General features: G+C 39.9%; 1 long non-coding RNA gene across 2 annotated transcripts in view; it reads left to right on the top strand.

Moving 5' to 3' along the window:
* Positions 1-24,815, top strand: part of LOC140314811 (uncharacterized) — a 110,975-nt gene that overhangs the window by 22,715 nt on the left and 63,445 nt on the right. The window contains exon 2 of one of the 2 annotated variants that reach the window (XR_011917170.1): positions 17,343-17,402. The exons of the other annotated variant lie outside the window; for it this stretch is intronic. This is a non-coding gene — a long non-coding RNA (uncharacterized lncRNA). The remainder of the gene's footprint in view (positions 1-17,342; positions 17,403-24,815) is intronic. 2 annotated transcript variants of the gene reach the window in all.

The raw sequence follows: 24,815 nt of genomic DNA on the forward strand, positions 1-24,815 counted from the left end.
TTGATAGTTTGATGCAGGTGGTGCAAGTTTATGGGAAACAAATTTTAGATTTCACTTGCAATTAAAATCAGGTTAACTGGAATTAGATCAATAACATGATTGAGTATAAGTAGAGGGTTTGAGAGAGTCTTTCAGAAGATCAGGTCAGTTCACCTGACTGCAAAGACAAGTAGTTCAATTATTTAGAATTAATGTTTGCCAGTTTAAGGTTAAAACCCATTTAGAAAATATTTAATCTTTGATACATAATTTCAACGGAGAAGTACTTTTACCAAGTGTTGAGGCTGGAATCCAACTAATGAAAGGATATTATCTTCATTTGCTTAGGCTGCATTTCTTAAAATACAGATAATATCCTGTTGTGGAAATCGAAGTATGGGCTCAGGAACACTAAGTAAGTAACTTTGTAAGTTACAAATGAAGAAATAATTAATCATTAATTAATTAACAAAGTCCAGAAATATTGCTGCCTTAGCAAGAGCTTACACTCTTAAAAAGTATATACAAAGCAGTTAAAGGTGTGTTTTTGTCACACAGTAGAAAAATGTGGTACCAACCACTCATCAAACATCAATAAATTATCATAAACGAATGGTGTAGAGGGAGGGCCTGGATGCAGATATTTATAAAGAAAACTTGATTTATTATCACACAAACAAAAGGCGCGGCTGAGCCAGATTACAAGAAAACCTAAAGGTTACTATGAGAAAATAACAAAACAAAACTTGGCATGAACTATGAAACAATGACTGTGAACAAGAACGAGTACAGACCAACCTGAAAACATAACCGGTTGTGAACGGTGCTAAGGTGGCAAGGATCGGACACCGTGACTGGGGAAACTAAATACTCAGGGAGGTGGTTGGTGATGGGGTGCAGCTGTGAAACAAAGACAGGTAACATGGATGAACCTGATGATGTGCAAGGGAAAAAACATGGCATGAAATAAACCTAAAACCTGTTAACAAGACAAGACAAAAAACAAAAACTCAAAACATGACATGGCACACGACATATCAGATGCTAAATCACAATTGCACATTGAAGGCACCAACTTCTTTTTGTAAATTTGACAAATTAACCTGAAGTGATAAACTAATAATCGAAGGTAACCCACTTACTTGATGGCATGTATTGCTGACTTGGCTGCACTAGAGATCAAAAGTATGGGAAATATACAAGCTGGAGAGGACAGGAGTCAGGTTAGGCATTTTTGCACATTTACACTTAAAATTGTAGACTTTCTGCTGGATGAGAGGGTGCAAGTCAGTGTCTGTTTTGGAGGAAGGGCATGATGCAAAAATGATCTCATTGAAAGCGTTTTTTTTTGTGTAAGACAGATAGATACATGATGTAAACATAACAAGGTATTAAAACCTGAGGGACATAACATGAACATGATGATGACATATGATCCTGAAAATTCCTCGTTAAGGTGAGGAATTAGAACACAAAACATGACCAGGAAAAAAAGACATGTAGACAATCAGTGTGGTTACATGAGTGCCATCGGATCGGATTAATGGCTGAATTACAATAAGACTGAGTTATTCAGTTCCCAGACACCTTAATCTGACAAAAATCGGATCGGGTTACTCGCGATCGAATTAAGACCCCGGGATAACTCGATCCAAATGCCTACTTAACGTGCATGTAGACGACAGTGGATCGGATCGAGCGTTCTGCGCATGCTCCAGATTTTTTCCCGCGATCGTGACCCGGAAGTCGAAGGAGACGATATTCCTGTTGTTGTCGTCAGAAAGAAAGAAACAAGGCGATGGAGAATGCGCCGTTGTGCATCGTCTGTGCCATAACCAGCTCATCACAGATGGAGAGGGACGCAGCTTCATCTCGCTCTGCGTTCGCCATCTTTCTGAATGCCTGAGTTTGTTGTTGTTGGTGGTGAAGACGACAACAGGAAGTGGCTCTATTAGCGATAGCTGAAATGGGGACAGCGCCACCTATCGTACCGGGGTATGACCTGCTTTGTGCCAGTGATTCCATTCATTCACCGCCATATATCCAAGGAGAATTACCCTCAGATAAGGAGCAGAACCCAACTGTAGCTATAATCGAGTTAATCACATCATGTAACCCCACTGAATGTGTGCATGCTTGGGGCTTGTAGCTCAGGAGGAAGAGCAGTTGCCTCCCAATCGGAAGGTTGGTGGTTTGACTCCGGCTTCCCAGGCCACATGTCGAAGTGTCCTGAACCCCAAGACACTGAACCCCACGTTGCCTCCCAATGAAAGCACATAGTTATAGACTAACACATGCTGTATGAGTGTGAGTGAATGGGTGAATGTGGCATGTTGAAGCGCTTTGATTGGTCAGTTCCACTCGAAAAGCGCTATACAAGTACAGTCCATTTACCATGCTTCTATAAATGTAAACACCCTGTGTACAGAACATAGAAATTGTACATATTTCTGGTTTCCATAAATAAACTTGAGCATGATTAAAACTATAAATGTAAAGTGATGATTAAAAATAAAAGGATAATTAAGAGCTCCATGATTATTACCATGAAATTCAAGGAAAATTCAATCCACCCGTGTTCATTTCTATTTTTCTCTGTTTTTGCTAGAAATTTTTTTTTTAAAGACTTTTATTTATCGATCAGCATTATTCAACACCGTTTAGAGACTGGAACGAAGTTGGAAGGACCCTTTTCTCCATGATAAAGGTTAACTCCATGCCTTCACAGAGATGATACAACTTGCACAGTGAGAGGAAGGACTGCAAGCTTGCCAAATTAACCTGTTAAAAGATCAGTACACAACCCCTAAGTTAATGTAGCCAATGTAACCTTGACTTTCTTGTAGGGGTTTTCTCTGGGTTCTTTGGTTTCTCTGGATATCCAAGAGTCATGGGTGATGCAATGTAGTGATTCTAAGTTGACTGTAGCATTTGCATGGTTGTCCCTGAATGAGATAAAGTGGGTATTGAAAATGTAAGATGTGTCCAAGTCTCAGGCAAGCTGTCTACGTTGTTAGTTAGATATCAACCGCTTCTTAGCATAGGCAGGCCATGCCCCTTGCACCCCATTAGCCTGTTATGCTCAGGATACTAGTGATGGGAATTTCAGCGAAGTAATGACTTGGCTTAACTCACCAAGAAGAGCCGGCTCTTTCGGCTCCCAAACGGCTCTCCATTTTACCACTTATACTTTTTAGAATTCAGCCAAATTTAGCGCTGTTTTGACTTGTGATTTGTATTTGAACACATATATCACTTTAGTTTCAATAAATTCCCTTGTAACTCTCTAACTTGCTTGAAGAACCACTCTGCTACACAAAGCAGATAGAAAATGCCTATAAAAAAGCATAGAAATGAAAATAGGACAGCTATAGGCACAACTGTCAAAATGCATGCAAATACCACTTCTTTTTCTGTTTTCACTCATTTTTGCACCACACTCACTCGTCTGCCACTCTCCTTCAGCGCATCTCTCCCTCCCCCTCCTCCTGTCACGTCTCAGCGCTGCTACAACAAGGCTGCAGCATAAGGCTGAAGTACTGAGGTCTTCAGTCCCTGTGGACACCATCGTTACTGCATAGTTTATCTTTGTGTCTTTCTAGATCATTAAAATGTTCCTATTTTTCCTTATTCTGTTTTTTAAACAAATTTAACATCTAGAACATTTTATAAAGGCAGGGTTTCCATCGTAGATGATATATTGGTAACAGCCATTTTACACTTTAAGTTCATTGAGTTCATTGTGTCACGCTCGTCCAATTTCTCCTTGGCTGCCGTTTGAAGGCCATTTACTGCCTTCAGTGAAAAATGTTCCCTCTTGTCTGTCCGCCTGTTTAACTCTTACATACACTTCCGTTCAGTTTCCTCTCTCTATACGCGCCCAAGTGGAAGGTGCAGTATACTGTGGCAATTTATGAGTTATAGCCCTGTGAGAGAGCTTGGAGCTGAAACAACTTCAAAGGAGGGGGAGAGGGGAGCATGCATTCCATCACTGTTGCACTACACAAGGTGACAATTGTACTGTATGTGTGAGTGTTTGCATGTGTCTGCAAGCTGTACAAAAGCACGGAGTCAAACACATTAACTGTGTACCCAAAGAGCCTGTACTCCTGTTTCCCAAATCCTGTGTTAGTGTTGACTGATTTTGGAATGCTCCATAAACAAATGAAAAAATATCCTTCCACAGCAGATGACAGTAATGTATACAAAGTGATATGACAGATTTGATTTAGAAATGTTTTCATATAATCTTTCTTGTACTGTATGTCACTGATGAATCATAAACATTTAATGATTGGGTTTTATTACTTAAGTCAAGCAATAAGTAGAAAAAGTGTACAAATGCATTCATAAACATACATATGTACATTTATTAAAGAAATTTATTCCAATCTCCAGCCCATCAACTGCAGTTTTATCCATTGGGAGCATGCATTCAGCAATGAGACCCCTCAGTATGTCACTGAGTAGTTTTGTAACTGCTAATTTGTTCCAATTACTGCAAGCTTACAAAATTTCATATAACAACAACAACAACAACAACAACAACAACAATAATAATAATAATAATAATAATAATAATAATAATAATAATAATAATAATAATAATAATAATAATAATAATAATAATAATAATAATAATAATAATAATGACACAATTTGTATAATTTGTATAATGTTTCAAAGGGATTAGGGAATAATGGTCGGATCAGGTTTTCCTGTGACAGGGAGAACTACATTGGACAACTGGCAGTAAGACAGAGCAAGCAGTGACCACAGTGTGATGCTATTTTCAACACTCACGACAGAAATTTTTATTCTTGAGCACAGAACTTTTGTCTCGTTATCTTATTTCACATACCGGATTCCTGCTACTAAGCAAGTATAACACCACCCAAAATGATCTGATTAATTTTCAATGGCAGGAGCTGTTTGAAAATTATTTAGGAAACCATTCTTGCTCACATAATTAGTGTTCTCTCAAGTAAAAGCACACAAGTATCTCAGATAACAGATAAAGGTGAAATCACCACTAAACTGGTGATTAAGTTAATAGCTAATCTCCCTGAGTTTTATCCCATGGCACTAAAAAACGTGTCTGTGAATGTTTCCGTTGATGGTTGAGCTTAATATACTATCCGTTGTAGGCATTTGTGGATTGATATCAAAGGTCTGGTCTGAATTTTTTCTTTTTACAGTTGGAATTTTATAAGCTCACTTAAATCTAAACTTTGAGACACGGACCTGTTAGCATTACACATCAATAAAATGCTAATTTTGCTTCTGGCCTGGCGTAATAATGCTTGTTGACCCCTCTTTCCTGTCTGGTCAAACCCCAACTGATGGCCGTCCTTCCTGAGTCTGGTTCTGCTGGAGGCTTCCTCCTGTTAAAAGGGAGTTTTCTGCTCGACTGTCGCCTCACGTATACGCTCAGGGTGGGGAATTGAGTTTGAGAGAAAATTTGATGCAGTCCATTGGTTTCCGTAACATGGCAGCTTTTTATGAATTTACACAATATATTTGATTGGACTACTTTGGACTAAAATGAATTTGACTTAATTGAATTATACTTGGATTGCAGGGAATTGGATTGAATGGGATGCCGGTATAACTGAACTGGACTGTGTTTTTAAGTGCCTTGAGATGACTTTTGTTGTGAACTGGAACTATATAGAAATACTGAAGCTGAAATTCAGTAAATACTTGATTAACATGGGATGAATTACCCTTCTTGTTTACTGTGGTTGAACCTTTCAAATGAAGAATATCTGCTTTTTTTTATATTTAGTTTATTTGGAATTTCTAACCAGATATATTTTCATGGAAAAATCATGTTTGAAATAGATGATCAATGCATAGTAAGATTATATGTCCTCAGATTTGTCATGCTTTTTTGAGCTGATTTATGATAAGTCTATTTCCTTTTGCATGTGTTACTGTCGAGTGTTTCTAGATGTCCTGTTCATAATGTACCGGCTGTGTGTTTGACCAGGATCACATCGACACACACACAATCATTTGTACATGTTACAGCACACTTTAGCACTCAAAATATTGTTGTACTTGCATGTTGGCGACAGTAGAAATACACAAAATAGAAAGGTTAGACGTGATCAAGGAAACTCTTGATGATGTAACTGGGTGGTAATGCAGAAAAGAGTACTGAAACCTGACGTTTCCTCTCCAGCTCCTAATGCCATTAGAAAACGAGGACTGGAGTGGACTGCAGTGGACACCACAGACAGCTTTGAGTGCACCTTAGTACAAAATCATTGACTTGAAGATCAAATAGACAGAACTGATTGTTATAACATGTGAATTTACCCTTGGCTTGAAAAAAGAAAAACCTATTATTGGATTTCTGTGCAAAAATTTGGAAAAAGACTGACACATACACACACAGGAAAAGACAGGGAGAGGGTGAAAGTGTTAGACAAAAGGTGAGCATGGCTGCCAATCTTACTCCTAGCAGTCATCTATCCGTCCTTGTAACACCCCCTCCACCGACCCCTCTGTCTGTTCTTTCATTCTCTGCAGCCCCTCTTGTCTTTGTCTGGGTCAGGCCAGAGTCTGATGGACTCAAACAAAAGAATTCTGTCTGTCATGGAGAAAGAGCAAAGGTCTTGGCTTTCGGGTGGGTAAGAGGGTGGCGGGGCTGAGGTGGAGGGTTGGTGTCAGGGTTGGAATGGCAGTGTTGGAAAGGCATTGTTACAGCTGTGGCTATCCATTGTTGTTTCTGCGCTCGCTCTCGATCAATGCTTACCTCGTGCATCACTTCTGTGTCTGATTTCCTCATATGTCCAATGTTTTTCAGGGATAGGGATTGAATTTAGTAAAGAAGAAGAAATGGGACAGATGACAGGCATGAAGCTGCGTGCTCATTTAGGAGAGAGGCAGCTTCAGGCTCCCAGGCATACTTGTGAATAAGACCCCATGAGGAGGGCTGGTGTCTCCAATAGGATGCAAACTTCTGTTTTGGTCTGTTTTGTTGCTCCATTCCCTTGCTGCCAGTCTGCTGCTACATGCAGACTGGCAGCAAGTTTAAAGTGTTGTCACATTATGTCATTGTGTGCAAAACAACATAGTATATTTATTCAAGTTCAATACTGAAGAGCAATATAAATGGGCTTTACATGAGTACATACAATACTTATCTCCCAACAGAATACAGAGGGAAATACTATACTTTTTACATAAGAGATAGTTTCTATTGCAGGTTAGGATTAGGATTTTACATAATCTCCTCTCCAAACCCTTCCGATGGCTGCCTTTAAAAAGCTAATTCTTAAAATTTTTCACTGTGATGTTGTTTAATGTTTCAGTGCTGTTGACATAGTTTAAAAAGGCATACATTTTGATCATATTATTTCAAGACTTGGATTTCTAGGACTCTAACCTTTGAGACAGAGTGAGGGAGAGAGTTTATCTCTCTTTTTTGAACTGTTTTTGAATTGTTCTTAATCTGACCCCTCGCCCACGGGAGACCCTACCAAGAGCTAACGCCCCTGACAACACAGCTCTCAGGATCATGGGGATACTCAAACCCCTCCACCATGTTAAGGTGGTGATTCTAAGGAGGGGCATGTTGTGGAACGTTTACTGCAGGGTGTTGGGGAGGAGGCTCCAACCAATTCCAATTCCAAAGAGGGATATCTGGGTTTCTCTCCTGAACCTGTTGCCTCTGCAACTCGACCTCAGATAAGTGGACGACAATGGATGGATGGATTAATCTTTTTTTTTGTCTGGGCCGCCCAGTATTACTATCAAAGTAATGGGGGTCTGCTTCATGTGGCCTGCACTTTTTGTATGTGTGGCAAGGGGACTTGACTTTTCAGACAGAAGTCAGTAGGTTTGATGCTTTATGCTGAAAACAGCTGGTTGAACCTGGGTATTCGACTTGTTACATGCTTTTAGTTATATCTCCCAACCTCCAAATGCATGATTTTCTTTTGTGTTTTTACATTTTCATGATGCTGTGTTCCTCTTCTGGAGTTATTCTTGTGTCCAGTGGTACAAAAGGAAAAAAAATTGTCATTAATCGTGGCCATGAAGATAATAACTTATCATTGATTCAGTCAATAGCAATTTCACAAGTGTATGGAGAAATTAAACATATTGGGGTCTATGTTTAACTGACATCTGATACAACAAAAGCTGCTCGAGACCTCCAAGGTAGGCAAGAATGAACTTAACAGCATAGCTTTATTGTCTTCATGATATGTTCTTGTGCATGGTTAGAACAATATATTTAGTTTCCTTCATTCTAAATAATTAGGTGGTTATCAGCAAAGATGAAAGGTGTTATGCATTGTAGCTTATTATAGTAACACAACTTCTTGCTGTCTGCCTATATTTGTGCACTAACCTTTCAATTTGAAATGTTCTGGGAAATCCTGGTCAAATATCAGTCAGCCTTTTGTCAAATGACTGTCAACTCTCTGAGACAAAAGTTCAAGCTGGTGACTTGGCTGGAGCCGACAAACCAAAGCTGGCAGCTGCTGTCAAACTGGAGTTTGCTCTCTGTTTTGAGGGATTTCTGGAGTTTTGAAGCTGAAGCTGTTGAAATGCATTGTTAATATCGAGGAACAAAATGGCTACAGCTTTAGGCACACAAAGTAAAGGGAAAGGATTTTAGATTTAAATCTAGTAAAACATTCTCATATCTCTAAATAAAGTCTGGTGATGTTGCAGACTTTGATCTTCTCCAACATTGTTTCTATGAAGCAGTCTGGGGACAAATTGATTATTCAGTCCAAAAGCCAAGACAGCCAGTTGTTTTTTCTCTGCTTTGATTCACTGTGATGTCATCCTGACAGATACCGGCATTGATAATTCCCCCAGTTTTAAGTCTCCAACAGCAGAGGCAGCGCATGGTGCTGCTCGGGCCATACTGTAGTTTCTCTGTTGTACCAGCAGATGGGGAAGGGAAACATCTTTATGGGAAAAACAAGTGCAACAGCACGGTGAGAGATGACTGTCTGGCTCAAAACGTGTGCTGGGGCCACTGGCCGCTTTTGTTGGTAATTGAAAGGCAAAACCTATTTAGTTGATGTCACAATTGCTTGTGTTTAAACTTTTCTGTCAAAACTTGATATATTTGAGCTCTTTTTTAGCTGAGTATTTAAGGCCTTGCTGCTTTCAATAAATCAAAATGTATCAAATTGCTATATTTTTTTGCTTCAGAGGCCAGTGGAAAAACACTTAATTTTTTTGTGTTTAAACAGTGCTTTATGAGCTTTGATGACACATAAAATTTCTCTAAAACTTTCCTCATTTTTCAAAGGAAATATATCTTAATGACCTCAGTATTTGTATCATTATTGCAGTATGAACCAAAGTCCTCAAAATATACTTATTTCATGTATACAATCATATACTATAAATTGATTATACTGTTCAACAGTTTCTAAACATTTTCAGATTTTTTTTACAATAATAAGGTTCAGTGAGAAGGACCATGATTAAAATGTGTATTGTAAATGTCATGTGCTGTATTTCTATGCATTCTTAATTGCAGTCAAATTGTGATTTTACTTAAATTAATCTCAGGGCGCCCCTTTTGATTTTACACATTTTATATTTGACATTTTAGATATTCACAAAAATCATCAAAAAAAGAAAAATAGAGCGCTCTCCCCCTCATTACACCTTTTTGATTTTCAAAAGTTTTAAAATGATGCAGATTTGTCATGGCCCGTCATTTTCATCCGTAGGTCAGGTTCAAGTCTTAATCAGTGTTGGGGAAAGGAGGCGTTGCAAGGTGTGTGGGGATCAAGTTACTGTTTCAAGCGCCTCACTCTCACTCTCACTCAAACACACACATTCATTCCCTCCTCATGAGGAGTATCTGCGGGAGATGATTTCCTTCCCCATGTGCCGTCCCCCTCGCATCCCCCAACTCCACCCACCCAGCCCAACCCCCTCCTCTCTGCTACGCAGTGTAAACACAGTGTTCCAGAGGAATGTTGGACTCCCTGACCTCCACTGCAGTTCACTCGGTTCATCCTGGCCGTGCTGTGCTCCAACATCAGCAGCAGCAGAGCCCCGCTTCCCTTCCCTCCCCCTCATCCTCCTCCAGAGACCCTTCCTTTTACTCTAGCTCCTTCTCCCCATCGCGCCTCTCCCCTTTCTCTTCTCACTCCCCTTGCTCCATTCTCTTTTTACCCTCTTTTTTTCTCTCCTGTCCTTGTCCCTACAGCCACCCTACAATCACCCCCCCACCACACACACACGCACACACAAAACCTCCTTTTCTTTCCTCTTGTTCTCTCCTTACTTCCTCACAGCACCCCTCTACATCTCTGGTTGCGGGTCTACCCTTTACCTTGCACTCTGCAGCAGTGGATTGTCTCCCTTTATCTCCTTCCTTCTCTCTGGCACAGGTAACTGGCTTGATTGAAAAATTAAGGTACAAACTGTTATCATTTAGAGTGAAACTAGCCTATAGAAGAAGATATTGCTGTTTCAGTCATTGTAGTAACCATACTGTACATACCCGCTTATCTATTGTCACAAACACCTTTAACAGACAGCAATTGCAAAGCTTTACATGCATCCGTAGCCCGTCTCTGCAGACCCCCCTCCAATCCTTGCCCCACTTTACTTCACTACACCACCCCACCTCAAACCACAGTGGAGTTCAGTTCCTAGAAATAGGATACCAAGAGTCAGAGGCTTTAGTCTCTACACCAAGAAGGGAACAGAAAGCAAAGGGTTACAAGTGCATTTGGCCACTCGTTGGTTTTACTACAGAGGTGACAAAATGGCCAGAGCAGACGTGGTGCTCACAGTTTTCCCTGACTGTGGTGTTTTCAATGTGCCAAGGTTAATGGGCTTTAATTGCCGCAGGATAGAGCAGATTAGAAATACATGTAGCTGGAGTCTGTCATTTGCAGGATGCACTGAATACAAAAGTCTGGGGGAATCAGAGACTGTTTATTTGTAATGGACTCTGAATATGCTGCAGGGCTATGTAGGATCAGCCAGCTGGTTTATTGGCTGGGGCGAGGCTGATTGTCTGTCTGTCTTTCTGTCTGTGTGCCGGGTTGCCAGCTAACCTGAAAAGCAGGGTCAGCAGCCTGCCAGCAGTAAGCTTGAATAGTTGAATAGATCAGAGGAGGGAGCACATGTGTTTGTGTGTGTGGCTTCTCTTACATTGTGGCTGTCCCTTTTTAATGGCCATATCCACATACATTAAAAGACATTAGTGCAAACTACATGCATTATCAACCCAGTCTCACGGCTGTTCGTGAAACTGTCACGAAATTAAACTTTCAAATTCGTGCTCCCTGCCACGACTTAACTATAGGGAGACTGGGTTGGCATTATACTGTGGAACAGACACTTTTTCAGCAAATGCGATATGAATTAGACCACGCAGCAAGTTGTAGTCTAATATGAGCTTTAATGCACGTGACGTGTGTGGAAGTAGACAAACTTTAACTTGAGTTAAATTACATAAAACAAGAGCACTAAGGTTAATAGAACTTTACAGTTGGACTTGCCTCTGTCATTGAGAAGCTGCTGCATTGTATTTTGTGTAATCTGAGTATGATTTAAGATTTATAATCTGGTGAACTAATTTCTACAATTTTACTTCAAATGAGTAAAAGTTCAGAAGTTTAACCAAAAATTCAGTGTTGTTTTTCAAAATGTATTTTAAAATGACACAAATAAGGACAGGTCCCAGATAAATGTAGTGGTGAATAAAGTATTGCAAAATGGAAACAATCAACAAAATAGCAATAATTTTAGCATGTTCTTTAAGTTCTTTAATATAAATATATACATATACAAGAACTAAATGTGTTTGGTAAGCGGATGTTTTGAGAGACAAGAAAACAGGAAGTTAAAATGAACATGGGATGTGTTACAATTGGCTGAAGTCTCTCACGAACATATTGTTACGCGTAGAAAACATATATGACATTAGACATTTAAAATGACATAGGATGCACTCACATGACATGACATTCCCCCCTCCACCCCCACCCCCCCTTCCTATTGAGAAACTTTCAATAGAAAGACCAGTAGTGCCCCAAAAAACTTTACAAAAATATGATAATTGGGCCAACAACCTTTAGACCTGGTTAGCCCCATTGAGTGGCTTACAAGATAAAGTCATGAATATAAAGAGGGAGTTAGTGAAAAGTTAGGTAGAATAAATGGAGACTTTGTATTTTACACGCATCCATAAGTTGATATGAACGGTAACATTTGTTTGACATTCATTAAACTCACATATATAATAAAGAATGATCTACAGAATAATAAAAAATGAAAGAAATATGAAATATCTGAATGTTTTATCATCAATTTTTCTCTTGTTCATCTGCATTCTCATCATCATCTGCATCATTCTGCATTCATTCTCTGGTAATATTCCTTCAAGGACACTCACCACTGCAGCTCTCACCTTCACCTCAGTAATTTCAGAGGACTCTGAAATTATACTCGCTTTGCTAAAATTTGCTTTTACTTGCTGATATCCCAGAAGCTGTCTAATCACCTGGTCGCATTACTACATTTTTGTTCACTTAGATTGGGATTCTTTCCCATTTATTTAGGAGTATGGTCAGTAACTCAGATGGGCAACTGTTGCATGGTGATAATGGAAACAGTTTTTGTGAAGGAACATGTGGTCACTTTGCTTGTTATACTGACAGGAGAGAGGAACTTGGCTGACCTCTGCTGGGCTCTGACAACAACTGTTGCAGATGCTGATCACGGTTAACTATGTGATTTTTAGGGTATATATCTATTCTCATGACTTCCCTTGACCTTTTAACCATGGAACAGCTTTAGGGTTCATTAGAGAATCAGTGGCTGCAGCCTGCTGTTGTCTGGCAAAGAACAACCATTTAGTAGCTACAAATATGGACTCTTTTGTGTGTTAAAGCTGCAGCATTCTTAAATATTCTCAAAATACAAAGCCCTGTCTACATAAATCTAATTTTAACACTAAATATCCTTATTATTCAATGTAAATTATTAGTCAGAATAGCAGAAGAATAAAAAACAGTTTTGGATTGTGATTTTGAGGTACAAGCCCATCAATGTCCACAAGCCACCAAGAGGTGAAAAGTAAAATCTGATCCAAAAGACTTCACTGAGGTAGAAGAAGAATGATGGAGGGAGAGTGAGTGAGTTAGAAAAGGAGAGAGGGAGCAGATGGCTCGAAATATAGCCTGCTAAATTATTCATCCAGGCAGGAGTCTGGAGAAAGAGAGATGGATCGGAGCTGGCATGGACACTTTTATTAGGATTCTGAGAGCTGCGAGGAGAGTGGTTCAAAACTCTGTAATTGCCTTTTGAGACTAAGAAAAGCATTTGCAGTGCAGCAGCTATTTGCTGAAGGAATTAAAAATGTTGTATTTAATCAAACTGCAGCATAAGTTTAGACGTGCAGGCATCAAACTTCAGCATCAGTGACATAAATGAGTTTTGTTTAGGTTATCAGCTGCAGAAAGTTTGATCCAGCCCAAGAAAATTCTTCAACAAATGTCAACAAATTCATTTGAACCTTCACTGACTCCATCTTCAAGTGCAGATGATGGAATAGCATACAAATAAGTGATAGATAGCTATCTTTGATTGAGTTCCAATTTCCAGTGCTTTTAGGTTATTTCTAATACTGACTTTGTATTGGATGACTTAGAGGGCCATGTGTTGTGTGGAAAAGCTGCAGTTTATGCTTTCAGCACAAGTTTTTCTCAACAGCGAGATTGAATGAAAATGAAGAATAGCTGTGAAGCGAAATGACCCAGTGTGTAGACTAAGATTAGTGGTCAGCATATTAAGGAAAGGTCTGCTGCTGGAAGTGCAGGGGTCCTTGAGTGATTCTCAGGGTGTCCGCCTCTTATAGAGGAATGTATGAAGCATACATGGAATTTACCAGAAAGTCTCCTACAGTATTATTAGCAGAAATGATTTCTAATCATAATGGTAGTTTTACAGGTTTTATTTAGACTCTAGATTGTCTCGAGGAGTGAGTGTGAGCGTATGTGGTTGTTTGTTTCTGTGTGGCCCTGTGATGGACTGGCGACCTGACCAGGGTGTACCTCGCCTCTCGCCCGATGACCACTGGGATAGGCTCCGGCCCCCCCCCATGACGGGTATAGAAAATGGATGGATGGATGGACTTTTATTTGTCTTTTAGGAAAGTGCTTTCTGCTATATCCCCATGCTTGCTTTACTTAACATGCTGGGACAGTAAATAACTTCCAAGCCCTTTTCCATTCACCTCTGTGAATCATGCTCATCATATATGACTCTTCCAGATTCATAGACACACATAAACATAGATGTACGCACGCTCCAAAGTGAAGGGCTCCAGGGAAATAGAGCAGAGAGGAAGCTACGTGCCTTCGCCAAGCAAGGGCTGTCTGGTGTCATGGCAACTAGTGCAGATTACCCCACCCTCCATCAGTCAGGGAGAGAAGAGAGGAAAGGAAAGGAGACATACATTTACACACAGGCAGATACAGAATGTATGGAGATGTCAATGACAGGATTTTAAATGATGTGACATTGACAATATTCAGCTTAAATAGGATATAGCAACAGCATTAACCACAAAAAGAAAACTGAACTGACAGGCAAGCATGTGGAGAGGTAGAGAGGAAGCAGGGAGGGAACTGGAGAGGGTAACAGTGATGAGAGCAGGAAAAGGACGGGCCATAAACATATAGTAGAGCTAAATACATCTGGGGGATATACTGTAAAAGTGGAAAGGTTATCCAACAAGCAGCTTTACTGTGGGGGTGGACAGTTTGCAACGTGCTAATGCATTCATGCTACCAGAGTCCTGCTGAAGTGAATTTTACAGGAGATATTCTGTGTGTGTGTGTGTGGACAGCATGTGTGTAAATACTGCAGCCTGAGAGTAGAGGAGGGATGCTGCTGGGTAGGATGCAGAGCAGAGGCAGTGATGCATGGCTGGGCTGACGGCAAGAAAAGGGAAAGAAGAAAAGAGCAGATAATATTAGAACCTGCATGGGGGTATAAAAGGGTGGTTGGAGCTTTTTTGTGTGAGATGGGTGTGGAGGGGATCAATGGCACCAGTGTGAAGAAAATAGAGCATAGGAGACGAAAGGGAGACGGGGAAAGGAAGGCATTAGGGGGGCTGAGGTCGTTTGAGGATATCGCCTCCTAAATTGACTGCGGCACTGCCATCATCCACAGTTACATCATAGCCGAGCCCTAACTCAGGATGAACCTCTCCTCCTCCCACCTCCTTTTTGTCTTGTCCAACCTTTGAATGCTTCAGAGCCTTCTTTTGACCGTGCACAGAGGGGATGAATCATACTTTTAGGCAATGCACCAGGATGGGAAGGGAGAACTGAAATAGGCAGGGACTTTTTGTCGTCTTCCTTGTTGCTGCAGGCATTAATATTCTTCCCCAGGACTCTCATACATACTGTAAACAACACTGCACTCATTTAAAGGGCTGTGTCCTCCACAGAAGAGGGCACTGTCATTTGAAATGAATTAAAACTGCACCCATGATCATTGTTCTCTGAATTATCAAATGCTGCACACAAATTGGGTCAGGCTTAAACGAGATATCCATTCAGTGTCAGCAGAGCTGTGTCTCTGAACACGAGGATTATAACAATATTTCTTACAACCTTTTCTTATTCTGTGAAAGATGACCATATGATCCAACTCTACAGGAGCAGCTGGGTGTTCAGAACCTGCTGAACGGAACCTTGACTGCTTTTTCTTTTTTTTATGGCAAAACGTTTTAAAAGCAAAATTTTGAGGGACACAGATGAGTTTTTAAAGAATTCCTAGCTGTTGGGGTGGAGTTTGATGTAAGTAAATGTTCACCTTATTTCCAAAAGACAAGAAGTGAAAAATAAACATACCTTAAGCTAAATTCTTTTTTTTTATTTACACCATTGTTTACATTTTGGGGGAAAAAAGTACCTGACAGTTTAGACACTTTGGATGGCCACAGCTCTCATTAAGTGGATTTTCTTCGGTTTTTCCTGCAAAAGGCTTTACGTTGGGTGAGATTCTTTGCTAGCCATAATTTTTTTTCAGTAATGTTTATGGTATGGTGGTTAGCACCACAAGAGGGTTCCTGGTTCGAATCCCAGCTGGGGCATTTTATGTGGAGTTTGCATGTTCTTGTCTCCTTTGTCTCTGTGTGGCCCTGTGATGGACTGGCGACCTGTCCAGGGTCTACCCCGCCTCTCGCCAAATGATAGCTGGGATAGGCTCCAGTCGCCAGCAACCCTGACTTGGATTAAATGGGTATGGGAAATGGATGGATTAATGTTTTGGATTATGATGGTTATGGTAAATTTTCACATATAGCCTTTTGTGGTTGTCCATTGTGGATTTTAGGATGTATTTAATATCGTTATCCTATAGTAGAAGGGCTTTCATCTTACATATTCATTGCATGTAATCAATTCCATTCTTTTACAAGTCAGATGTGTTATGTGCTGCTGGATGCATCAGAAGCCAAAAATAATGAGCAAACCAACCCCATGCTCAACAGTTGGAGAGATGGTCTTGAAATGAACTTTTGTATGATTTTTCTTCAAAACATACTTTTTCTCATTGAAGCTTCAGAAAGATTAGAATGAGCTGCATATGTTTTACAGTAACCTACATGCCAATGAACCACAGCTTGTTATGAAGCAGCAAAGATATATTTATTGTAATGACCTGCACATGATTGCTAAAAAACACCATTATGGTTTTTGTCAGTTACACTATTAAACACATTATCAACAGGGTTTTAAACAGGGTCTTTTACACCTTAATGGAGGTAACCATGTGCGTTGCTCTCAACCCCCACAGACAGACATTTTCTTTTAATGCACAAACACTCAACAACACACTGGCACCGGAAAATATACTACACATTTATCCATTGCTGATTGGTCTAGAGTTGGAAGGAGCTGACAACAACCAATTTCACAACAAAGAGGATGATGGGCTAAAAACCAAAAATATCAAAGAAGCACGGCTGAAAGCAACAGCTGTGTCGGACAAGCTTAAATATCTTAACACTTAGTTTCACTCAACCACAAAGTAGATCTGTGTCTACTTTGACTTCTATGTTTTCCACAGCAGTGCGAAGCTAAAAGAAAACAGTGCTAACACTACAAAAAGTAGCCAACAGCTTAGATTGTTCCACATATTTATGAGACTGCCCCCAAATGGTGGCAAAATGCTTACATGTATTAGCAAAGCACAAAAGGTGAGTCGAAGGAGATCTCTGATCAGTCCTTTCATATTTCCTGTTCAACATATAAGCTAGGGTTCTCTGGATGTGATATTTTACTATGACAACAAGAAAATATGAAATCTGTGCACTGACATGTTTTATGTCTTCTTGTTTTTAGGAGCTGCTATAACAAATGTACTTGGGTACTTACAGTTCAGGTGGCACCTGGCAGTGATCTGTAAGTAATCATGTGTCTTATACTGTACATGTACATAGGAGGGAGTGCTATGTTCTGGGAGAACATCATCAGTGCTGGTGGCCTGCTGGCTGTGTTACAGAGTGAGATTTGTTACTGACACCTCATTGACTTTGTTGTGGTGACACAAATACATTAAGAAAGCTGAATGACACAGATGGCTCTGGTTTATGAAATACCCTGATATGTACATACTGAAATACAAGCTTAGATAGTGAAAGAAATACAGTTTATACAGATGCATTTCTGAATACTTTACTGGTTATTCTTGATACACTAGTTTAATTTAGTGTTCTTCAATCCTTTATAACATTTTCTATGCCATCAGCCCTCGACTGAAAACTAAAGCAATCTGAAATGCTTTTAAAAGCATCATATACACCATCTGCAAAATACAAAATAACACCAAGATACTGAAGAGTGACAAGGCTTCAGCTTGTTGTTTCTGGGAACCCTAACTAAGGAGTTAAGGTAAACCCGACATTTGACTTACTTTCACTTAAACTGTGCGGGAAGCATAGGAACACACTACACTTACTCTCTCTCCCTCTCTTTACATGTTCCTGCAGAGGGCTCACCATATTAGAGACTTAAGGCCGAGTTTGTTATTGACCCAGCCCCCATGTAAAATCTCCAGAACATCAGCAGGTCAAACAATGTACAAACGTGTCAGCAAATATTACTGAGTGTGCGTTTGTGAGAGTTTGTCCTTTCGACTGACCTGTACGCTGCATTCCACTTGCTCATTGTCATTGTGGATTAGTATAGATATATGTAGTACTCGATAAGGAGCCTTATCTGCTATTCTCAACATATTGTAAAGAAAAAACAACGATTTCCACCACAAATTTTCTTCATCACGTGCTGCCTCCTGCTGGCTTGAGACAATCTCCTCCACACACCCCCCCATCGCATTTCCAGGCAGGAGAGGGCATCTCCAGCAGAAAGCCTCACACTATGATGTGCTTGTGTGAACAACCTCTGCAGAAAAGATCGAATCAAATTGTCTCCACATTCTCCTGAACATCTCTCGTGTTCTTGTGTGACAAGACTTTAGTGACACATAAATCCAGCATAGTCCCACCCACCTTCAACCTGCCCTGTCAGAACTAAGAAGTGAAAACCCCTGTATCCATCGATGCATCTTCTGCACCTGCCCTTCCCAGCTACCACAGGGCAAGAGGCGGGGTACACACTGCCAGTCCATCACAGGTGTGCAGACATTTTGGCCTTGTTCATGCAAACACAGGTAGTTTGACCAATTTCTTTCTTCCGTCGTTATAAAAGAGAAAAAATGTTGCATCCTCGCAGCACACAAAATCTCAATCCATATGGAAATACTAATTCAGGACACCACAACTTCCACAACGACAGCTAAATACAAAGGGGACAAGCGATACATACTTGCCTTATTGTCTTCCAAACTACTTGTATTGACAGTCCAAAACCATTTACAGACAGGGGTGATCAACACTTACCTGCTACACAGCACATTGTGAAACTTTTCTAACAGCACTGGAGGGTTTCATTACATGCCAGATTATAGCACACGAAGAACACTTCCAGATATACACGTCCAGATGAAAAAAGAAAATTCTCTTGTTATTCTGTGATAATGGCCACATCTTTGTCAAATGTCTCCACTAACTAGGATCCAGTCCAAATCAATACGGTGGCTGGTTATGTGCTAGATTATGTATCAGAGACTTTCGTATCACATTCTAAAGCCACTGTTGTTCAGAATAGTCAGTCACTTCATTTTTAAAAGCAAACTTGTACTATTAACATAGACGCTACCTTGCTGGTTCCAGTTTCTCCCTTTGCATGTCAATTGAGCGGAGATGAGCTTATACCAGTAAAACCAAGGAGCTGACGGCAAGTCACAAACCCCAGCTAACCTTTAGTATCAACTGAAAAGCACAGACGAAGCAAATGTTTTAATGATGGCTAAGTTCCACCAGGTGCTGGTGAGTCTGCATGGCCATCACCAGGACCCTCAGACGAGCTGTCCTACATGGAATGCAGCCTTTTTGAAAGTTGCCAGACAAACCTCTGCAGTAAAGAGCTCAAAGTTCAAATTATCATCACACATGATAGTATAAGGAAATCCCCCTGCCACAATAAACATCTTAGTATTAAATCTTTGTATAATTGACCAAAATGAGGTTGTGTGTGGTTGTTTTGCAGCTGTCATGAACGAGGGGATGTTAAAACACTGATGGAATTTAGGTAAAAACGGTGACCACTGGAGATGATTATGCCGTTATCCATCATATCATATCACCAGGGAGGCGTTACTGGAACCCACGGAGCCCTGTTGTCATCATCATCACATTGTTGATAAGGGGTAGAGATGCCATAAAAGCACACATCATTTCACTTATTGATAGATAAAAACATTAACCAAATTATCTTTGACAGCACATTAATAAAACAAACTATTTTGCAATGAAAAACATTCTTCTGAATTAATGTCATATGAACTTCAAACAAAATAAATTGCTGATACTTTTCTGCTTTCACTGGGTGTGCCCATTTCAGGCTGTTTGAAATTCTGGTGGCATCAAACGGGCACTACAGACATTCTAAGTGCTGATAGGATGGAAGAGATTTCTGTGTCTCACCGTCTTTGTTTGTCACTGTGTGATGCAGCTGCTGGCATTCTGTGTTCATCACCCTATAAATACAGTAGCTCACTGATGGATCCTGTACCAGCTGTCTGCTGTGGTGTGATGGACACATAGGCCCAATGTGCACACAAATGAAAAAGTGTTTGCTGTTGTAAAACATTCTTTAGTCTGAGGAGAGACAGCTATCAGAATCAGAACAATCAGAATCTCATCCTTCCTTTCTCTTTCTTTGGATGGCATTCATGAAAACCCTCTGTTTTATGTCTGAAAAATGAAGCAAATGTGTGAACAAAACAATTTCAGCTCAAAACGTTTTCAACACAGATTATTAAGACCAGCACAGCAGATTAAACTTTTATAAAAAAGAGAGAAAGAGAGAGAGGGATCATTTTCAAGGAGGAGGGACAGTCAACCGGAGCTGTTCGCCTCTTGCCTAACACCCACGACAGCAGAGAGTGGCAGTGAAACAATGATGCGGATGTTGAAGATCCCAGATTAATCCTCCCTATTCAGCACTGCAGCAGCTGCACAGACATAAGGACAGGCATCATTACAGTCAACCAAGGCCTCTTAATAGGCCCACAACGTGGGGGGCCTGGTGGCTTTGCGTGAAGCTCACACAAGCAGAAAGGACGGTGGGGGAATGATGGGAGGTCAGGGGTTAGGAAAGAGGACAAGATGTGAAAGGAGTGGAGATAGGCAGAATGGTGGTGAGGGAAAGGAGGAGAAGGAGTGAAAATAATTATGTGTACAATTTAGAGTGTGTTTTCTCTTTTTAATAAATGACTGAACGTGCTCTAATATGGCATTAAACACTTAATTAATGTTGATGTGGTGTCAAGCAAAATGGAAACTTGCAAAGATATAGTGTTTAAATGCAGCCAGACAATTTCAGCAATATCAATAGATCTTCTGAAGTTATTGTTTATTTGATATATATTTCCCACACTGTTATATGTTATTTCAAACAAAATAACCATTGTAAATAGGGTTTCATACTATGGGTCTCAAAATTTAGAGGCAAATACTTGAAATGAACTATTTATGTGTTCTATTCTGTTCATTTTTACACCACTAAAGCCAACTAATACTAACTGAGGCGACTCAACTACAGAATGACACATTCATTGGAAATGAATGCAGGACTATAAATAGAAAAAATGTATGGAAACATTATGTTTGCTCTTGAGGATTATAAGCAGTAACTGCACACGGCAGATGTGCTAAGATGGCATCAACATTTCTGTTAGTTTTACCCGCTGTTTTCAAACAGGTAAATGATGATGATTGTGCAGATCCAATCACGATTATCTCAAACAATCCCAATAATATTAGTTTTTAATGGCCATATGTGATCATCAGTAATTCAAAATCAACCTGTAAAAGCTAACCATGGAAACATGTCTGTTCATCAGCACATTCATTGTGACTATTGCAAAGTTTGTTATTTTTTCAGAACTACAAGTGGAAAAAACAACCTGAGGTGATGCTTAGGTGTCGGGTCTTTTTCTTGAGTTCTTTTCCTGCTGTAAAAGTTCTATATCCTTCTCAATGATCTTTGTTTGTGTGTGTGTATATGTTGTCTGAGCTTCCTCTTCACCTTTATAGACTGATTCCATGCCTGTGGGAGAAGCTAAGCATTTCCCTCTGCAGAGGAGAAGTGGAGAACTAGGTGTGCCTTCAGACATTTTGGCAAAGAACTCAAGAAAGTAAAATCCATGCAACTTGAATGTGTGTGTGTTCTACTGCTGGTCCCGGCCGTCTGAAGGTCATACCATCCCTATACTCAGTTTCATGGAGAGCTGCCAATGCTGACGGCTGCTGATGCTGCTTCACAGTGAGTCTGGCACATGCCTCCTTAAGTGCTGGGCATTGATTAGATGGAACAGCTATGCCTCACCTGCTGAGACCAGCCAATAGCAATATAGCTGATGCCACAGCCAGCCAATACCAAACCAGTTAGAGGTTTGGAGAGGCTCGAGACAAACTGCCAGCAAGCAGACAAGACCCCTCTCCACCTCCTTACTGCTGCTTGAGGGTAAAACAAGAAAGAAAAAACATAAAAAAAAACACAAATATCATGGAGGAGAGAAATAAGTGATAAAATGGAGGTAAGAAAAGAAGATAAAAATATTGACAAAATGAAGGGTAATGAAGCCGGGGAGATGTATGATAAAGAAATGAGGCTCAATGGCTGGGAAAGAGGGAGCTGTTGGAAGAGAAGGAGATGGGAAGAAAGGCAGGATAGGAAAAAAGAAAAAAGCGTTAGCGACAAGCATATCAGAAGAAAACAACTATATTTGTGATCGCACACATGCCAACACGCATACAAATATTTTGGGTGCTTTAATGAAGTTGTCAAGATGAAAAATGAGTCAGTCAAATCTAATATTACAAGAAGTTAAGAAGCAGACTTTTCATGCAGAACTGTGGAGGAAAGTGGATTCTGTGCTGATGAGTGAGAGGGGAGGAGACATGCAGCATTTGTCAAGAGCTTAATCTATAGCTTTAGTCCACTCAAAGTAAAGAAAGATATTCACCAAAGCCCGAATAGATCTGCTGTCTGAACAATTCTACACCGTTTGAAGTCCCTCTTATTCAATAACAATAATTTACACAATTGACTGCCATAAAGAGCATAGATTACACAATAAAACCCTTTTATTTTGCAACACTGAAAAACTATAAATGGTAAATGAACTATGTGTATATATATGTATGTATATATCTATATATACACATATGCAATATCATATCATCTTTCTTTGCACCTTTAGAGATTTTCTAATGAGCTTTTTTTTCTGTGAAAGGAGATTTTTTAAAACATTTTTCTATGCTGGTTTGGATCCTGTGCTGCTTGAATGAATCTGTTATGATGCATGCAAGATCCAAAATCCAGAATAGTAGATGTGTTGAATGCAGGACAGGAAGTAAACACTGAATAGCGTGAAAAAGTTTAAACCATTTCCTCTCTTGATCAACATGGGAAGTGTGAGATCACTGACGGGTAAAATAGACAAGCTTGAAGCCCTGGTGAGGAAATCAAGGAAGCTTTTTTTCTCCAAGACATGGCTGCAGGAACAACTCTCTGCTAGACAGAGACTGCAGACAGACAGAGAGTTCACAGAAAAGGAGGAGGGATTATTGTACTTGTTAACAAGAGATGGTGTAATCCTGCTCATCTGCACCTCAGATGGATCTGCACACATGCGTTCCTGTCCATGTAGTCTTCTGAGAGAGTTCACTTGTGTTATCTGCTGAAGCTGTGACTGCACTCATCAGCTAACTGATCTCCATTCCCTTAATGGGGAAAAAAATTCATTTCAGGGGCAGTTGGTGACAGAATAGCACAGAAGAACTTTCCCAAAAAGTCTGTATTTCATCTAAGAGTGCTGAGTCAGCTTTGTTCTCATCTGTTCATGTGAACAAGCCTTTTATAATGCACGCTGGACTTCTGCTGACTTCTACGGCCTCACGGGACAATCAACTGACAACAATAAGCTCTCCGATTGGCCACACTGATAAGATGAACAAGACATTGCATCTTTTTTGCAATGGTTAATGATTTCCACGAATAACACATTAACTAATAAGCTCGGTGCTTATTAGTTAATTGCACTGTGCATAGTCCTCATGGACTAAAATAAAGTTTAAGTAAGGCAGAGTTCTGATGTATTAAAAAAAAAGCATGGTATCTTAAATGCCAAGATTCCCTCACATTACAACACAGTGTTTTCTGTATCATTTTTAAAAATATGAATATATCTTTGGCTTTAGCCTGCAACGGAGGAATGCAGAAGTGGCTTTTCCTGGGACCCTTCCTGTTAAAAGAAAAATGTATTAACATCAATTCAAACATAATGTCTAACATAACTAAACGGGTGAAATTGTCCTCCCTCCTATCCACTATACCGATTGTTTTTTTTTTCTTACAGACAAGTATGACATTCTCTCTGAATTCACAAATCTTTCAATTGTTTTATTAGCTCCATTATATGATCCCCATCACCTAATCTGCAGACTAACTGGATATATGGCAAGCTTGCTACCAAGCAGGCTTCAGAGGGATAATCTGCTTTTAATTAGGCATTTACGTGGATACAAGACACTATAATTCTTACTGAATTAAGAATGAATTAAGAATTTATTTTTGTATATGTCATTGATGTCATTAGCTAGTGGCTCATGCAAACAGCAATAGCCGTTTAAGAGAGATGACTGTTTGATTTTCTTCGGTTTTATATTATTCAATCAATTAATTCATAAAAAAATATATATATTTTCTGTCCCGCTGAGTGGGCTGATGTCCAAGGTTGATTCAAAGATAAACTGGTCTGGTTTTCTCATAGTCACGATTATCAAAAGCGCAGCCAGCAGGATCTAGTGTAATAACATCCCTCCAAGTTGTCGTAGTGATACTTATGTCCTCTCGGAGGTAAACATACTGGGCCAAGCTTTCAGAGCACTCATGATAAAGCTTTTACTGCATATGATTCAATGTTCTGAGAAACCTTTGGACCTAAATGTTGCTAGAGAACAAGCAGACTTTCAAGATCCTCAAATACAGTAAATAGAATCTTCATCTTGTTGGCGCAGGAAAGTAATTTGGCAGTTTTCCTGCCGAATGCCACCAAATGGTAGACAACGTAGAATGCAGGGCAGTTGCCTACAGAAGCTGCCAATCTACTCAATAGGTATTTTTAACTTAAATGGTTAGTTATGTGCCTCAAAATGCACATCAGCATGACTGATTTTAAAACACAAT

Source organism: Leuresthes tenuis, unplaced genomic scaffold (assembly GCF_036924035.1).
Source record: "Leuresthes tenuis unplaced genomic scaffold, fLeuTen1.0.hap1 SCAF_9, whole genome shotgun sequence".
Classification (NCBI taxonomy): domain Eukaryota; kingdom Metazoa; phylum Chordata; class Actinopteri; order Atheriniformes; family Atherinopsidae; genus Leuresthes; species Leuresthes tenuis.